At 42.2% G+C, this 17,162-nt stretch overlaps 1 pseudogene; it reads left to right on the top strand.

Annotated features, from left to right (window-relative positions):
* LOC121154905 overlaps positions 1-17,162 on the top strand; it is a 53,565-nt pseudogene that overhangs the window by 21,119 nt on the left and 15,284 nt on the right.

The raw sequence follows: 17,162 nt of genomic DNA, 5'->3' as shown, positions 1-17,162 counted from the left end.
ATCCAGGAAAAAAAAAAACAACAACAAAAAAAAAAAACCCTACATAGAATGGCAATCGCCCAGCACTCAAGCCAGACTCTACTAAACACTCCAAGAACCATTGTCAGAGCTCATGTCACATCCAGGCAGGAAGCACGGCCAGTCTCCAGCAGCTCTCACTGAAACATGAAGGAAGACTTGGAGTTCATCACTTCATTTCAAGGTCAGCATAGATTTATTGCTCCGAAAAGGTTGTGATATGAGATCATCCTTTTCTATTATGTCCAAAGTTTTCTTCTTCCAGGGACTCATTCTGGACTCCTCTACCACTCAAGAACAAACAAAAAACTTTTAACAACAGAAAATCCTCAAGAAAGCTCATGGCATCTCATGGAAGACAATAAAAACACAGGAGGCTGGAGAGAAGCTGAAGCCTCTGAAAGATCAAGAAAGATGCCACATCTGTGAAGCACAATCAGACTCCTAGGAAAGAAAGAAAGAATAAACGGAGAAAAAGTTTGGGGACCTTAAATAAAATGGCTAAAGCTGACAAATGCCTACAACCACTGGTAAAGATAAATATGTGCTGATCAATTGTGCGTCCCTCCTTCAACAGTGATCACAAGAACCTATTTTCCCTAGCTTGTTTTCCTCCCAAATCTCCTGTCCTGGGGTACGCTGGAAGGCTCTTGATATCAGAGGCATCGGCTATATTACAGGCGTTGGCACTTGAGCCTGGAAGATGTCTGCGGAGTGGAGGAAGGAATGAGTGATGGCAGAAATGGACGCCGGGTCTCACACTTTCACCAGCCCCTTGGCTCAGGGTCTTCTGCCCCTCCCCCAAGTAGATTCCATCCCCCTGCCTGGAAGAGATGCCTGGAAAAGGTTTCATAAGGACATGAATACTAGACTGAACTACAGAGCTTGAATATGTGAACAGGCTCTGCCACCGAAGTTTCCCAAGAGAGTCATGTCTTTCAAAGTACCTATTAGCTTGCAATCTTTCTAAATGTCAACATCAACAAAAAGGAAAGTATCCATTTCTTTGAATGGTCTTGACTAATGTTGTTCTGAGAACATTCAATTCAAAATAACAATGATTAGTATTAAGTTCATGTGACAAATATACATCAAGTATATCAAGAATAAATTCTAGATTCCAAATATCTGACTAGAGTTCCTGAAACAGAAAACAAATAGAATACTCAAATAAAGAACAAATCATTTCCCCAGAGTTTGAGGATCATTAATTTTTAGAGAATTTATCACAGAATAAATGTAACATTTTGAAACCAGACATAAAGTGAAGAAATACAGTCCTTACCTCAAACCATAAATCAGAATTGATAGCAGGCAGATTTAAAACTGAAATGTGAAAGCCAAAATTTAAAAATGTTTAGAAAAGAATATAGCATAGTATCATTATGTACTTATAAGAAAAGACTTACTTTCTTTTTTTAAAAAAAAGATTTATTTTGTTTTATTGGAAAGGCAGATATACAGAGAGGAGAGACAGAGAGGAAGATCTTCCGTCCGATGATTCACTCCCCAAGTGAGCACAACGGCCGATGCTATGCCAATCCGAAGCCAGGAGCCTCTTCCGGGTCTCCCACACGGGTGCAGGGTCCCAAGGCTTTGGGCTGTCCTCGACTGCTTTCCCGGGCCACAGGCAGGGAGCTGGAAGGGAAGCGGGGCTGCCGGGATTAGAACCGGCGCCCATATGGGATCCTGGGCATGCAAGGCGAGGAACTTAACCACTGCGCCACTGCGCCGGGCCCAAGACTTACTTTCTAAATAAAACAAGTCAATTAGAAAAATTATGACAATTTTGATGACATTAAGTTTAACACTTGTATTTCACTGAGGATACTGGATTGAAGACTAATTGTTGCCTCATCCCTTCCTGCTGTTCTCACATTTGGACTGCATTTCTCAACATCACCTGCTATGAGCCATGGCCATCTACCTGCTTACTGGTCGATGAAGTGCATTTATTTGGAACAAGTCACACGCCTTCACTTTAAAGATCCATGAGTAACTCTTTTGGTATTTATTAGTGTTCAAGTCATTTTAAAAAACATTGGCTTTCTGCCCAGGAAGTAGGTGGGCATGGCTGAGAGGAAGGACTGCTTTGTGGGCGAAGGCGACACCTCTCACCTCTGTCAGCACTGCCTGTGTACCTTAGGCAAGCGACTTCACCCATGTGTGTCTCATGTATCTTATATGTAAAATGTGGGGCACGATGGGACCTACGGCATGCAGGCATTGGAGAGCTCCTGTGCTACATGGTAAGTGTTCAAATACTTTTACTGTGATTAGGAAGTACATATAGTTAAAGTGTACAAAGACACATTTCTCATTTTTCATTGTATAGGAAAACCCTGACACACTGCAGGCATACAACAGAATTTTTGAATGAGCAAATAAATAAATATGAAAATAACTAACCACAAGGTATCTTTGGAGGCTGGCATAATCAAAAGGAATCTGGGTCTCCCTGTGCCATTCAGCAATTATTCTCATTGTCCACAGCAGTTCGCATTAGCATCACATCAACTGAGCAGCTTTTTAAACACACTGGTGCAGGGCGGGCACTTGGTACAGCAGTTGAGATGCTGCGTGGAATCCTTGCATCCCAGTGCCTGATTCTGGTTTTGACTCTACTACTTCTCATCCAGCTCCTGTTAAGGTGCACCTGGAAGGCAGCAGAGAATAGTATCCAGGTTCCTGCTACCCCCAAGAGAGATCAAAAAGGAGTTCTTGGCTCCTGGCTTCCTCAAATTCAGCCCTGGATTTTGTAGGCTGTTGGGGAGTGAATCAGCAGATGAATCTCTCTCTGTGCCTTTTAAATAAAGTGAAAATAAATCTTTAAAAAACATAAAAACATCAGAGGCTCCTGTTCCTTGGTGTTATATCTGCAAAGTGGAGATAACAGCAATTCCTACCTCATAGGAATGCTATAATAATCAAATGACTAATAAAAATGAAGAGTTTGGGTCTGTTGTGATGTCCCAGTGCCTAAATTCTCTCCTTGCATGCTGCAGGATTCCATATGGATGCTGGTTAATGTCCCAGCTGCTTCACTTCCCATCCACCTCCCTGCTTGTGGCCTGGGAAAGCAGTCAAGGATGACCCAAAGCCTTGGGACCCTGCAGCAGCATGGGAAACCGGGAAGAAGCTCCTGGCCCTTGGCTTTGGATCGGCTTAGCTTTGGCCATTGCAGCCACTTGGGGATTGCAAATCTTTCTCTCTGTGTATGTCCTTCTCTCTGTTAATCTGACTTCCCAATAAAAATAAATAAATCTTTTTCTTTACAAATGAAGAGTTTAAAAATAATGGCAGGCCTGTAGAAGTTACTATATTCAATGTTATTCTTAGAGCCAGTATTGTGGCACAGCACAGTAAGCTATCCCCTGCAATGCCAGCATTCAAATGAATGCTTGATAGAGTCCCAGGTGTTCCACTTTTGATCCAGCTCTCTGCTTATCCAACTGGGAAAGCAGTAGAAGATGGCAAAGGTATTTGGGTCCCTATACTTCTGTGGCAGATCCAAATGCGGTTTCAGCTTCTCAGCTCAGCTTGATCAAACTCTGGCAGCTATGGCCACCTGAGGAGTAAATAATCAGCAGATGGAATCTCTCTTTCAATCTATCTCTGACACTCAAATCAATAAAATAAATTTTTAAATAAATGAACATTATCCTTAAAAATGTTAGTGTTTATAGTCCACAATCAAGAAAAAAGAAGAATGACTTAGGAAATTGTACAGAAATTTATTAGACAGCAGACCATTTTCCACATGTAATTTGAGCCCTCCTTGCAAAACTGTAAAGTAGGTTACATTGTGCCCATTTCACAGATAAGACTATAGAGGCTCCAAACCATATGATTTCTTGAGTATATATTAGGTACATTTTCCTTGTACAAGGCACTATAAGAAGACCATCAGGTTTTCTAAAGCCATTCATTCCAAGTACACAACCTCATTATAATGTGCTAAAGATTATTAAAACTGTTTACTTGCTAGATGGCACCATATTCAAACTGTCTAAGGAAGCATGGAAACCTAACATTTTTTTGCTAAGTAACCTTTGTATCTCCACATCACCGGGGAAACTGACCTGCTCACTGCTTCCTGTAAGTGGTGTTTTCCCAGGCTAAGCCTTGCTGCTTGGGCCACAGTCCTGAACCTCCAAGGGGTCCAGAAGAGGCTGCCTCAGAATTGCTCAACAGCCCATGTCCTCACCCTCTCTGTGTGTCTATTTTTGGCAGCCCTGCTGCCAAACCTTACCAGAAACACCGAATTCTGTTAATTTTCCTGAAGAAGTGACTTACCATTGTTGATGACTTCTACTGTGTCTTTGCTTTCATTTTCTTGATACTTTGCCGAATTATTGAGATGTAATTTATCATAGCAATGTCACCCTTCCTGGAGCATGGTTCTGATTTTTGATGGAGGGTACTACGATGATGCACAGGAGTTGAATTATCCTCAAAAGTTCCCTCCAGTCCTGTTTGTCAGTTCCTCTCTGTTCTCTGAAACCCTGGGCAACAATCACTCCTTTCCAGGGTCTCCAGTGTTACCTTTTCCGGAATATCCTGTAAATACAATCCTGTAGGATGTGGCTGCTTAGATTCTTTCATGTAGAATCACATACTTGAGATGCAGCCATCCTGTTGGTATGTATCACGAATCAGTTCCTTCCAACGTCTTGGTGGAGGTCCACTGTTTGGGGCAGCAGTGGGGATGGAAGGGGGTGCTACAGCTCGCTTCCCCATCCACTAATTGGAGGACACTGGGAGTGTTTCTAGCTTTGCACGCTTATGAATAAAGCTTTTACCATTTGCACCGCTTTTTACATGAACATAAATTTTTAATATACTTGGACTAACACCTAACAGTGGAATTACGAGGTCATACAGCAAATATATTTTGACCTTATAAGAAACTCCTGAGCTGTTTTCCCAAGCACCTGTACCATTTTGTTTTCCCACTGGTAATGGATGAGACTCCCAGTTGCCCCACAACTCTCTCCAACACTGGGTACTGTCAGTTTAGAGCGGTTGGTTTGATTTGGGGCACACATTTATGTATGTGATAGCATTTCATTGTGGCATTAATTTGCATTTCCCTAATGATGTTGATCATCCTTTTATGTGCTTATTGGATGTTCCTATATTTTTAGAGATTTTTAAAGATTCTTTTTAGGGTATTTGCTCAGTTTTAATTATTTTTTATTTTAATTGTTTTTGATTTTCAAGGGTTCTTTTTTATATTCTGGATAAAAGTCCTAAATCGCATATACATTTCCTGCTTGCTTTTTCACCCTCCCTAGGCCTACATTTGACATTTCGTTGATGAGACTGCAGGGTCCTTGGTCTAGAACCACTAATGACAAGGAATACAAAGGACAGGTAATAATGGAATAGGATGAGAAAGTTCTCTATTGTACAGTTACCCAGCCCTTCCCTATTTTCATCCTATTCCATACAAGTTACAACAATACAGCATGTCTAAGGTAAGAGGGAAAATAAGAACCAAAATAATACAAAAGGCTTAGTGGGACAAATTAGTATGCCAAGAGAAGCAGGTAGCGTGTCAAAGTGAGGCAGGGCCTCGAAATGTCAGTTTTATTCCAGCCCCTTGTAAAGGGCATCTGGTATTTCCTCTTCTCTGGTTCCACTGGGAATAATCTGATAGTCTGAGCAGCAGAGCCTGAGAGGAAGAGGGAGGGAACCATCAGCAAGAGAGAGGAAGAAGAGTGTCCCGTGCCCATCAGAGGGCTCAGGACAGACTGAGCAACGACTGTTTGAGTTACATCTTCTGGACTCCTAGGGTAGCTTCTGTTCATAAAAGACAGGCGTGGAAGGCATGGAGGCGGGTAATACACTCCAAAACAGCAGTAACACTGGACAGACAAGATGCTCTGTTTGCAAGCCCCTTCACAAAGGAGCACGCTGTACTTTACACCAGAGAAGGGGCCAAAAGTGCAGCCTTCGCTAATGAACTGTAACCCCTCCGCAGCTTCAACAGTGAAGGGAGAAAGAATGAGCTCAACTTCTCCCTTCTTTCCACTGTGCTTCTGCTTCAGAAACAGAGACCCAACTTCAAAATACATGGAAACATCATATTACCCTTTAATCCTATTTCCGTTAGCTTTTTGAAATCTCATATTTTCATAGTAAATGTAATTATGTATAGAAATTAATTCTATCATTTACTATTTAATATGTTACTCTGTTATATAAATTACAGTCAAATAATTTATATTTTAATAAGTAGATAATCAATTACTGACTTTTAACTCTAACCAAGTAACCAAAACAATCCTATTAATTTCTTATTCTGTATTGCGTACTAGCCCCGAGAATATAATGTGGTTTTCAAGTATCTGCAGCTTATAAGGAATGTGAAAAAGATGATTTGGAATTCCACAACATAAGTAGCCCATCTATTTTCATTTCCTTTGTTTTGACAAATAGACAATTAAGCCAGCAATACACAAGTACGCATTCCTATTGGCATAAATGATGCCAATGACCTGTGCCCTGAAATATATCCACCATGGCCGCTTTTATGCTTACCCCTAAACTTAGAGTTATTGCTTTAATTATCAGTCTTTGGAGAGGGCTGCTCTACATTGTGGCACTTCGTGTAAGAGATGTGCTGCAGAAAACATCAACATGGATCCTCAGCTATACTGAGAAGATTAACCCCAGAGCATGTCACCAAGTGATCTGCCAGAGGTACAGTTGACAAAGTCTTCATCAGTCAGTACTGATAAAAATATCGTGCTCCTTGCTGGGTCATTTGCAACGTGCCTCTCAGAGCTAAATCAGTATTCCAATTGCAACATCAGTTAGAGGCCCTGTTTGGTGATGAGAGGGGCAAAGATATGAGGATGTTCTCAACAGAAGCTATTTATACTTGCCACGTAGTCCCTAATTATTTGCAGGGAGTGGATGGGAAGAGACAGATAGTTGACTTGACTAAAAATTGAAGCCACCCATTGCCCTCTGTGCCATTCTGGCTAGAAAGAAAATACAAGTTACTCCCTCCTAAGACAAAAGGCAGGAGACTTCAAGTTACGTGTAAGGACAGTCTGCCAGCTGCCAACTGACACATTACTGCCGTTTCTCCTTTGTATGCTTCTAGTCCTACAACCATTCAGACTTCAGGAAACCAAAGAAAAGACCAATTTTATAAGCCCCAAATTAAACAAGCACTCTCAGTAAAATCTCCATTCAGCCACAAAAGCACAAAGTTGTAGACTAGAATACAGAAAATTAATTTAGTTATTTCAGCTGTTCGGTTAATAATTTTAAAAAGTCCAGACTTCAATATGAGGAAACTTCCAGGAATGCAACATTCAATTATTAATCACATATTCAAAAATTGATGTATCCCAGATTTAAAATACAGAACAGGAAGGACATTAAATAAAAGGTGCAAGGTGTAAGTTGGGAAGAAAGAGCTGTAATAACTGCATTTGTTAGGGCTTTAGGTGTCACGAACTATATTAAGAGCCTCACCTACATTCGATAGATAATTTTTTTCAACAATTACTGATATATTATTAGTCCTGTGTTACTGATAAAAATAAAAACTATGGTTCAAAAGATTTATCCTTTCAAGTTACATATCATTCAAGTAGAATTATTAACATTCAAATGCTCATCAAACACCTTAATCTTTTATCCTAAAATGTTGTTCTTTATGCTACATATTTGTACCAACCTGACAGTTTATCACTGTACTTGCAACTTCTTATCAGGTCAAGTTGCTGGTTCCTGACCCTCTTGACCTTTTTTCTATGCATCTTGAAGCTGTGAGCCCAATGCGAGCTGCATGATTTTCTGCATATTTCCTAACTCAGATTGAATAATCACATCCTCATGGTTCCAGCTCTTCCTCAACTGGACAGCGATTGTGCCCAAGGCCTCCTCACTGCCTAGAAATACCCACACGCCAAACACTCAGTGCTATATAAATCACCTGGTGGTGATGGCTGAGGAGGGAGCAACAGAGGAGGGGAGCCCTACCCTGTTGGCAGGGGCCTCGGTGGGTGATCGCCTCTGAAGGGACTGCAGAAACTGGGATTAACTTGGGTAGCATAAGAACAGTAAGGTCTGAAACTATTAAAAAAAAACACTGTATAAGAATATTTAACAGCATAAAAAAAAACTACTCTCTGTAAGTTAAAAAAAAAAAAACACTACTGCCAAACTCAAATAAAATCAGGTTTCATTTTTTAATTATATTTTTTGAGATAAGCAGGCCCATTCTGAAAATGAGAAATCCAAAATGCTCTAATGTCCAAAATCAACATGATGTCAAAAATGTTCTTAGATTTTGGAATATTTTGCATTTTTGGATTTTGGGGGGATTAGAACTGCTCAATCAGTAAAATCCCAAAGTAAATAAATAAATCAAAAATCCTCAGAACAAAATTTGAAACCCTTATGATAGCAGGCATTGTAGATAAAGTTTAAGGACCTGTACATGTGTATTTGTATAACTGTCTACATATGTTGAAGGTTAACTTGAGGATTTGAGGCAATATAATTTTTCTTATTCTTTCTATATTATTTGATAACAATACTTTTTAATCAAATATTGCAATGATATTTTATTTAATAACTAAAAAGGATCTGGGTCTAGGAGTAGGCCACATGGGGACCGTGTGGAATTCCCGTAGTGGGTCATAGCACCTACTGGTGAGCATGTGGTCCAGGCCTGGGAGTTGGGCAAGCTGGGCAAGGTAGCTCCAACTGATGGCAAATGTATGAGTTGGTTTTGGAAGGGGGCAGACCAGGCAGGACCAAGCAAACCTTAGCTCACCAGCAAGTGCAGAAACCAAGTTAGAGCACAGGACATGCCAGAATAGGCTGTCACACCTACCTGTTTGCATGAGACAAAGATGGAAGCAGACTGAACGGGTCCAGGTTGCAACACCTGCCAGTGAGAGTTAGGGCTAGGGGCAGGCTGGGTAAGGCCAGGCTGCAGCATCCAAAGGCAAAGACCAACACAGGTAAAGGACTAAGCCAAGCTGGATCAGAGCAACTACTGCACACACAAGATCTGTGGCTAGGAACAGACCTGGTTGGGGAGCAAAAGGAACACCCTGGCTGGGTTATCGTTCCCACTGGTGAGTGCAAAGGCCAGAGTGGGGCTGTTGTCTGGTCTGCACAAGGCTGCAGTATCCCTCACACAAGTGTGGGCTGGGTCTAGGCTGACCAGACTGGGCTAGACTCCAGCAGCAACTGGCACTCGTGAGAACCAGGGTAGGTGTAGGACAGGCTAGGCTAGGTCTGGGTGTGACCAGGATTGGCTGGGCTGTAACACCCAACAGTAAAAACCGGAATGGGTGAAGAAAGCCAGTCGGGAAAGGTCACTGTTCCTGCTAGGACAGGAGGTAGACTAAGTAGGGCTGATCCATGGTCCCACAAATGTACACAAGATCCAGCACTAGGAGAGGTTCTGATGGAAGAGCATAGCAACTACTACTCTGCCAGGACATAGTCCCTGCAGGTGAGCGCAAGAACCACAGTAGGGAGTAGCCCAGACCAGACCAGGGAACAGTCCCACCAACATGCATTTGGCACAGGTCGGTTGCAGACCAGGCTGAACCTGTCCACATTCTACTGGCGAACCCGAGCACCAGAATAGAGTGTGGATCAAGCCAGGCTCGGTCGCAACACATACCAGCACACATTATGGCTGGGACTGGGTGCTGGCTGGGCTGGACTAGGCTGTAACCCTCACCAGCATCAGCTGGAATTGAGGGTGGGTTGGACCCAGCCAGGCTATAGCATCCAGTGGCAAATGCCGAGGAGAGTGGGCCATTCCAGTCTGGGCTGCAGCACCCAACCAGGGAGTAGGGAGTGAAGCTGTAAGGGGCTGTGGAGGGCTCTGCTGCTGGAGTTGGGACAGGGGCAGACCAGGCCGGGCAGGGTTTCATGTGGGTTGGATTCGGGAAATTCCAGGCTGGGTTGACTATTCCTTCTGGTGCAAACATAAGTCAGAGTGGCTGTGGATTTGATGGGCTTTGCCACAGCAACAGCTGGCAGATGTTGGCACAGGGGTGCAAATTCTGTCAAGTTAAACTGTAGAACCACTTGGAGAGTGCAAGGTCTGGGAATGGGAGTGGATCCAGTAGGGAAACACCTAATGTAGGCACCTCCCTAATGGATTGCTACTCTGACTAGTGAGCATAAGAACGAGGACGGAGGCACGCATAGTTAGACAAAGAGTGGCACCCGCCAGCAGTTGTGTGGGCTGGATAGTAGGGTAGGTTGGGTTGGACTAGGCTTCAATGTCCATTGTAATGTATGAGAGCTGAATGGGATGTGGGACAGACTGGACCAGTCTGCTGTTCATACTGACAAGCACAGGAATCAGGGCAGGGGGCAGGCCTGGTGGGGGATATTGCGGGTCACTCTGACTAAGCGGCTGCTCCTACTGGCGTATATGAAGGCCAGGTGCATGGTGGGCAGGATCGGGCTGGGCTGCGACATCCATTGGTTTGTGTAGAGGACAGGGCTAAAGGCACAACTGACCCAGCAATTGCAACCACCAGCATGTGCATAAACTGATTGTGGTAACGGACTGTGCTGGACCTTGTATTGGCAGGCACACACAAGAATCGGGTCTGGGATCACCTCAGATGAAGTTTCTTTGGGGATCTCCCCAGCTAAATTGCTGGACTCAAAATGCCAACCATGGAGAGAATCATAGGTTTCATGGTCTGATCATAGAGTGCAAGGTAAGAGCTGAGCCTTTTAAATGGCTTAGATAGAGCAGCGAACAACATATCCAGGTGCACATGGAGGATATGGCAGTACATCGGAGTCTGCAGAGAACACCTGATACCACGGCAGAGGATAGAGGACAGAATCAGTTGATCAACTGCCCCAACCAGGTATTGGCAGTGAATGTTTGGGCAGAGATTCTAGGGTGGACTTTGACAATCAGTGGATTCTGGAGAGATTTCATCATGCTTGGATTGGCAAGATCGGCAGTAATTCAGAACTGTTGAATGACTGAAACCTCTTGAGCAGAACCCTCAGAGCATCCCCCACATCGGGAACCCTGGGGTAGTGTCAGGTGGTTGGACCCTGGGTGCTGGGGCGTTTGGTAGACTGGACGTGGCTTCTCTCCTTGTCTCCCTGCTTCCCCCAGATACAAAAAGGAAAAAAGGAGAATGTGGAAATTGTGATCTCACCCACCTTCCTGTAGTCCTTGACCCTTATCACTCTAATCAACTATGCAAAAATTATCAAAAAATAAAATTAAAAAGAATCTAAAATTTTATTATGAAAAAGTTCATTGCCATATATGTAAGGTAAAATTTCAGATTTAAAAGTTCAATAACATAACACTGAATATAGGTGATATTTCACCCATAAAATGAATATTTTCCAATTTTAAGCATCATTCTATTTTACAAAGATACTATATGGGTATACTATACAATGTATTAATTGGAGAAAAAGTTACCAGAAAAATACAGGCTGATTCAGTTTTACAGTTAAAGATTGGACTCGGGTCTGGCACAATAGCCTAGTAGCTAAATTCCCTCCTTGCCCACATGCCCAGGATCGCATATGGGCACCAGTTCAATTCCCAGCTGCTCCACTTCCCATCCATCTCCACACTGGTGGTCTGGGAAAGCAATAAGGACTGGTCCAAAGCTTTAGGAACATGCACCCTTATGGCTTCAGGTTGGCTCAGTTCTGTCCATTGTGGGTGCTTGGGGAGTGAAACAGTGGATGAAAGATCTTTATGTATCTCTTCTCCATGTACGTCTGCCTTTCCTATTAAAATAAATAGATAAGTGAATAAATAAATAAGCACATGGACTCAACACATAAGTACTGATGCCTAGAAAATAATTTGAATGAATGTAATGAAAAGGGGGAGGAAGTGCAGATCACATCTAGGGCCTGGATGAGAAGTGGGGCCACCATGATACAAATCAGCGCCTTATTGGATCCCAGGTCAGGCAAAGCAAAGATTTTGGCTACTAGACAATCGCGCCAGGCCCTACAGATTATTTTAATAATTGAACTTTTATGTATCTCTGTTTTTCATTATCCTACAATAACCTAAATTTTATTTGTAACATTTAGAAGCAACAACTGTGGGTGTTTTTTTTTTTTTTCTTGACTTTAGGTTTCTATTTTGTTTAATGTAAACATCAAAGATTTGGGGATTTAAGATTTTCTTCATTCTTGAACATTTCACTTGACATTTCTTAGGACAAATAGAGAAACAAATTGACCATTACAGTTAGATTGTCAATCATAAACAAAATGGTTTAGACCAGCAAGAATACTTTTTTGCACAGAAGGAAAATTTTTTTTTTATCGCTGTATTGGATCTTCTTCATAAACATTCATTCACTCATCATTGAGTGACAGATGGTCTCTGGGGATTGGCTCTATTCCAACAATGTCTCTGTGGAATCCTGTTCTCATATCCATGGTAACAAAATTTCTAGGAGAATTCTAGTTGCAAACTTGGCAGGTTGCTGGAAAGTGATGGTGAGGAAATGCAGATTAACATTTGAATGTAATATATTATTTCACTTTAGAAGTACCTGAAAATTGTAATTTTTTAATAAAAATCATTGTCTTCCTAAAATTGAACATTAAAAATAGGATTTTTATATGTTCCATTAATTTCACTGTTGGGTCCAAACCCAAAAGAATTGAAAGTAAGGACATGAATAGATATTTGTTCACCAATGTTCAGAGCAGTAATCTTCATAATTGCCAGAGGAGAGACACAACCCCAATGTCCACCACTGCATGAATAGGTGAAGAAATTATTCATTCTTAAAATATCCAGCCTAAAAAAAAAAAAAAACAGCTAATTCTGACACTTGTCACAACACGACTGACATTTTGCCACGTGAAATAAGCCAGACTCCAAAGGATAACTACTCTGTGATGACACTTTATGAAGTACCTAGAGTAACCACATGCATCCGGACAGATGGTAGAACGGTGCTTCCCAGAGCTGGGGGAGGGGAAATGAGGAGCTAGTGCTGAGCAGGTTCAGAACTTCAGATCTGAAGACAGGTCACAGCAATGGCTGCACAGCCATGTGAAGGGGTTTAGTACCACTACACCGCATGCTTACAAAATAGTGACGAGGGTATACTTCACATATTTTTTAGAAAAACAATTATATAAACAGAAACATCATTGTTCTATACCCTATGCCAAAGCTTATTGAGCCCTGAGGTATGTTTGTATTTCTAAGTTGTCTTCTTTCCATGACCGTGGTCATTGGCATTCCTTTGGTATGGCCTGAGTTAACCAAATGTCCCAGGTCTTGACCATTCCTCCCCTGATCTGACTCCTCTTTCCCAAGTTTCAAAAATCATCCACTACTCTTCATGACAAATTTTCTCAATGATATTCAAAAGAATGCAACAAGCACCGATTTATCCAACACTTAGATTTTTAAATGTTGTTCTTTTTCTTTCTTTTTTTTTAATTGTGTGCTGATATCTTTCCTCTCCTTCCCTAGAGGTAAAAATTAAAATGTGTTTTTCATTCAGTGCATATTTTTATACTTTTACAACTCACCCATATACATGTTGTATATGCATGAATACATATACAGCATACATATATAAATATATCCATACCCATACCACATATAACATTGTTGCATAAATGCTGTCATATAGGTGTATTTTCCTTCAACTTACTCCTTTCACATGAAAGTTGGGCCTGCTGGATTTCTATCTTATTTTGACCCAATCCTTTCGATATCCCTGTCTTCTCTATTCTTAGAAGTAAGAAACTTGCTTTTGATTATACAAGTTTGCAGCTAAGAGATCTTGCCTTCAGTCTCAGAGGAGACTTAAGGACATGGACTTGGGGATTTTACGTTGCGTGTGAGAAGGATATGAGTTTTAGGGGCGTCAGACTACTATGGACTCAAGATGACAAAGCTCCCCAAACTCATACATATGTTTCAACTCTGAGGTTTTACAGTAACAGTTGATGGAACAATGGGGGACACTTGATCTAATTACGGGTCTGAGAAGAGGGTCTAGAAGGAGATCTTTAGGTTACAGGGCTTATCTTGAGAGGGTGGTTCTCACAAGAGGGCCTGTTATTTCAGCTGAGTTTGGCCAACCTCTCTCTGCTACCTGGTTCACCAGGAATCCCATCTCTGTACCCATTCCACTATTGCCAGCCTCCACCTGCCATCAGACTGATGGGAACACCAATACTAAGCATGATTTAGAAGCCAAAATAGATCTTTCCTTCCCAAGGGAAAAAGTACATTCCAGATATCCATACTTTGTCAGTTCTGACTGCTGCAAATACTTCTCTCAGTGAATTTCTCTTAGATTTGCATGTGATATTTTTGCCTTTATAACGTGCATTTACTGTATTCTTAACTCACTCTCTACTCTGAAGTCATGAAGACATTTATGAAATTTTCCTCTTCTGTTTTTCTTTTTAAGATTTATGTATTTATATTTCAAAGGCAGATTTTACAGAGAAGAGCAGAGAGAAGCAGAGAGAAAGATCTTTGATCCACTGGTTCACTCCCCAAGTGGCCATAATGTCCAGAGCTGAGCCAATCTAAAGCCCGGAATCAGGAGTTTCTTCTGATCTCCCAGGTGGAGTGCAGGTGCCGCTGTCCAAGTATCTAGGCCATCCTCCGCTGCTTTGCCAGGCCACAAGCATAGAGCTGAAGTGAAAGTGGAGCAGCTGGACATGAACCAGTGTCCATATGGGATGCAGATGGAGGATTAGACTTTCTGTCAAATTTACACTGAAACTTAGGAGTCAAAGAAATAGAGTGGAGGGACCAGCACAGTAGTTCAACAGGCTAATCCTCTGCTGGTGCTAGCATCCCATATAGGCATTGATAAGTGTCTCGGTTGCTTAATTTTCCAATCCAGCTACATGCTCATGGCCTGGAAAGAAGAAGCGGTGGATGGCTCAAGTGCTTGGGACCCTACACCCACGTGGGAGACCTGAACGGGGCTCCTGGATTCCAACTTCATACTGGCCCAGCTCCAGCCAGCCATCCTTTGTAGCCATTTGGGTGTAGGCTCTCTCTCTCTCTCTCTCTCTCTCTCTCTCTCTCTCTCTCTTTCTCTCTGTGTGTGTGTGTGTGTGTGTGTCCCTCTCTGGAACTCTACTTTCCTAGTTAAAAAAAAAGTAAATCTGAAAAAGAAAGAAAGAAAGAGAAAGGGAGAAAGAAAGAAAAAAAGAGAGAAAGAAAGAAAGAAAGAAAGAAAGAAAGAAAGAAAGAAAGAAAGAAAGAAAGAAAGAAAGAAAGAAAGAATGAAAGAGAAAAGGAAAGGAGAAAGAAAGAAAAGGAAGGAAGGAAGAAAAGAAGAAACAGATTGGAAAGATTTGGAAAATTCACAGCCAAGACACAGAAAGTCAAAAAGCAGATTCAGGGGAACAAGATGACAAATGGGAGACTATTGACACTATCTGATCATCTCAGAAATCTTTGAAGATGCCCCTTCCATCACAATTTAAAAGGTCTAGAAGGACAAAGCTGTTTCAAAGGACAGAAACCATGGTCCTCGTGGGCTACCTGCCAAGGGTCACCTTGGGATTCTACTCCTTGCCTGCCAGAGAAGTACTGGGCTGCTATTTCAGCCATGGTTCAAAGCAGGCCGAGGCACTGCTCACGCTGGCAGCCACTCTTGGCAGCATCCACAGAGCACTGCTTTTACAGGTGCACAAGTGCAAGGGGCATAGGGACCTTCCAGCCTCTGCCAAGATTTCAAAGGAAAACTGGAAAGGCCTGGCCCAAGTTTGCTCTAGTGTCAGAGGCCCTGCAAGAACCTCTGGTTGGGGCAATCCCTAGTGGTGCTGTATATACAGCACCAACAAGGATGGAATACATCCTGTGTCTTTAATATTCTTTTTGAGAATACTTACTTTAAAAATAAATAGAGTGACCAGATGATAACTCTTATAAGCATATCTTCCTTTCCCCTTTTCACAATTTTATCTGAATGAGGCCATCTCCCTACCCCTTGTCTTGTGAATAATGCTTGAAAAGAATTTCAGGAACCTGCTTGCTCTGCAGCGTAGCAACCTAATCTTCCCCCTTCCAAGAACTCACAGCCCGTATATACACCACTTCATGTCCCAGCTAGTCCATTTCTGATCCAGCTGACTGCTTATGGCCTGGGAAAACAGCAAAGGATGGCCCAAAGCCTTGCGACTCTGCACCCGATGAGAGACCCAGAAGAAACTCTTGGCTTCTGACCCCTATCTTTGGATTTGCTCAACTCCAGCTGTTGCAACCATTTGGGAGTGAAGCAGCAGATGGAATTCCTCTGTCTCTATAAAACCTGGCTTTCTGATAAAAAATAAATAAATCTTAAAAATATACATATCAGGAACCTACTAAAATGACATAATTAGAAATGGCAGACCTTAGATGCAGCTGCATCTAATGGATGCTCAGCTCCACCATCAAAGGAGCCTGCACCTGCTGATATCCATTTCACAAATGTATCGGCATCAGAACAAGAGGCTGGCAGTGTAGCACAGTGGGTTCAGCCACTGCCTACATACAGCACCAGCATCCCAAGTGGGTACTAGTTTAAGTCCTGGCTGCTCCATTGCTGATCCAGCTCACTGCTGGGGCTCTTACATATAAGTGGAAGATCCAAATAAAGTTCCTTGCCTCAGCTGATGTTTACCTTGGCCATTGCAGTCACTTGGGGAGTGAATCAGTAAGAGGAAGACCAGTGTGTGTGTGTGTATGTGTGTGTATGCACGTGCATGCATGCATGTGTGTGTATGCATGTGCATGCATGCATGTGTGTGTGTCTTTAAAATAAATAAATCAATCTTTGGGGGAAAAAGAACTAAGCCTGAACATACATAACTATCAACTGTTTGGGCTCATATGTTTGTTTGCTTTCCCTAAACTTTACCATACAACTACTCCTGCTGCCTTTAAAATCTGCGCCCCACCCCCCTGTTTTCTGCTGGCTTGTTTGGGCGTAAAAAACAAAATTTGGAACAAGAAATCCATCTTTCCTTTAGAATGCTGGCTTCTTGAAATCAGCTCTTTCCTGTGCCCAACACTCCTCTCCAATGAACTGCCAGCCTGATGATTTGTCCAGAAACAAGACTGGATAGGTGATTGCCTGTTGTCTCAGTCTGTTTTC

This window comes from Ochotona curzoniae, unplaced genomic scaffold (genome assembly GCF_017591425.1).
Source record: "Ochotona curzoniae isolate NIBS_2020 unplaced genomic scaffold, NIBS_Ocur_1.0 contig_1014, whole genome shotgun sequence".
Classification (NCBI taxonomy): domain Eukaryota; kingdom Metazoa; phylum Chordata; class Mammalia; order Lagomorpha; family Ochotonidae; genus Ochotona; species Ochotona curzoniae.
This window is presented reverse-complemented; position numbering and strand designations above follow the sequence as displayed.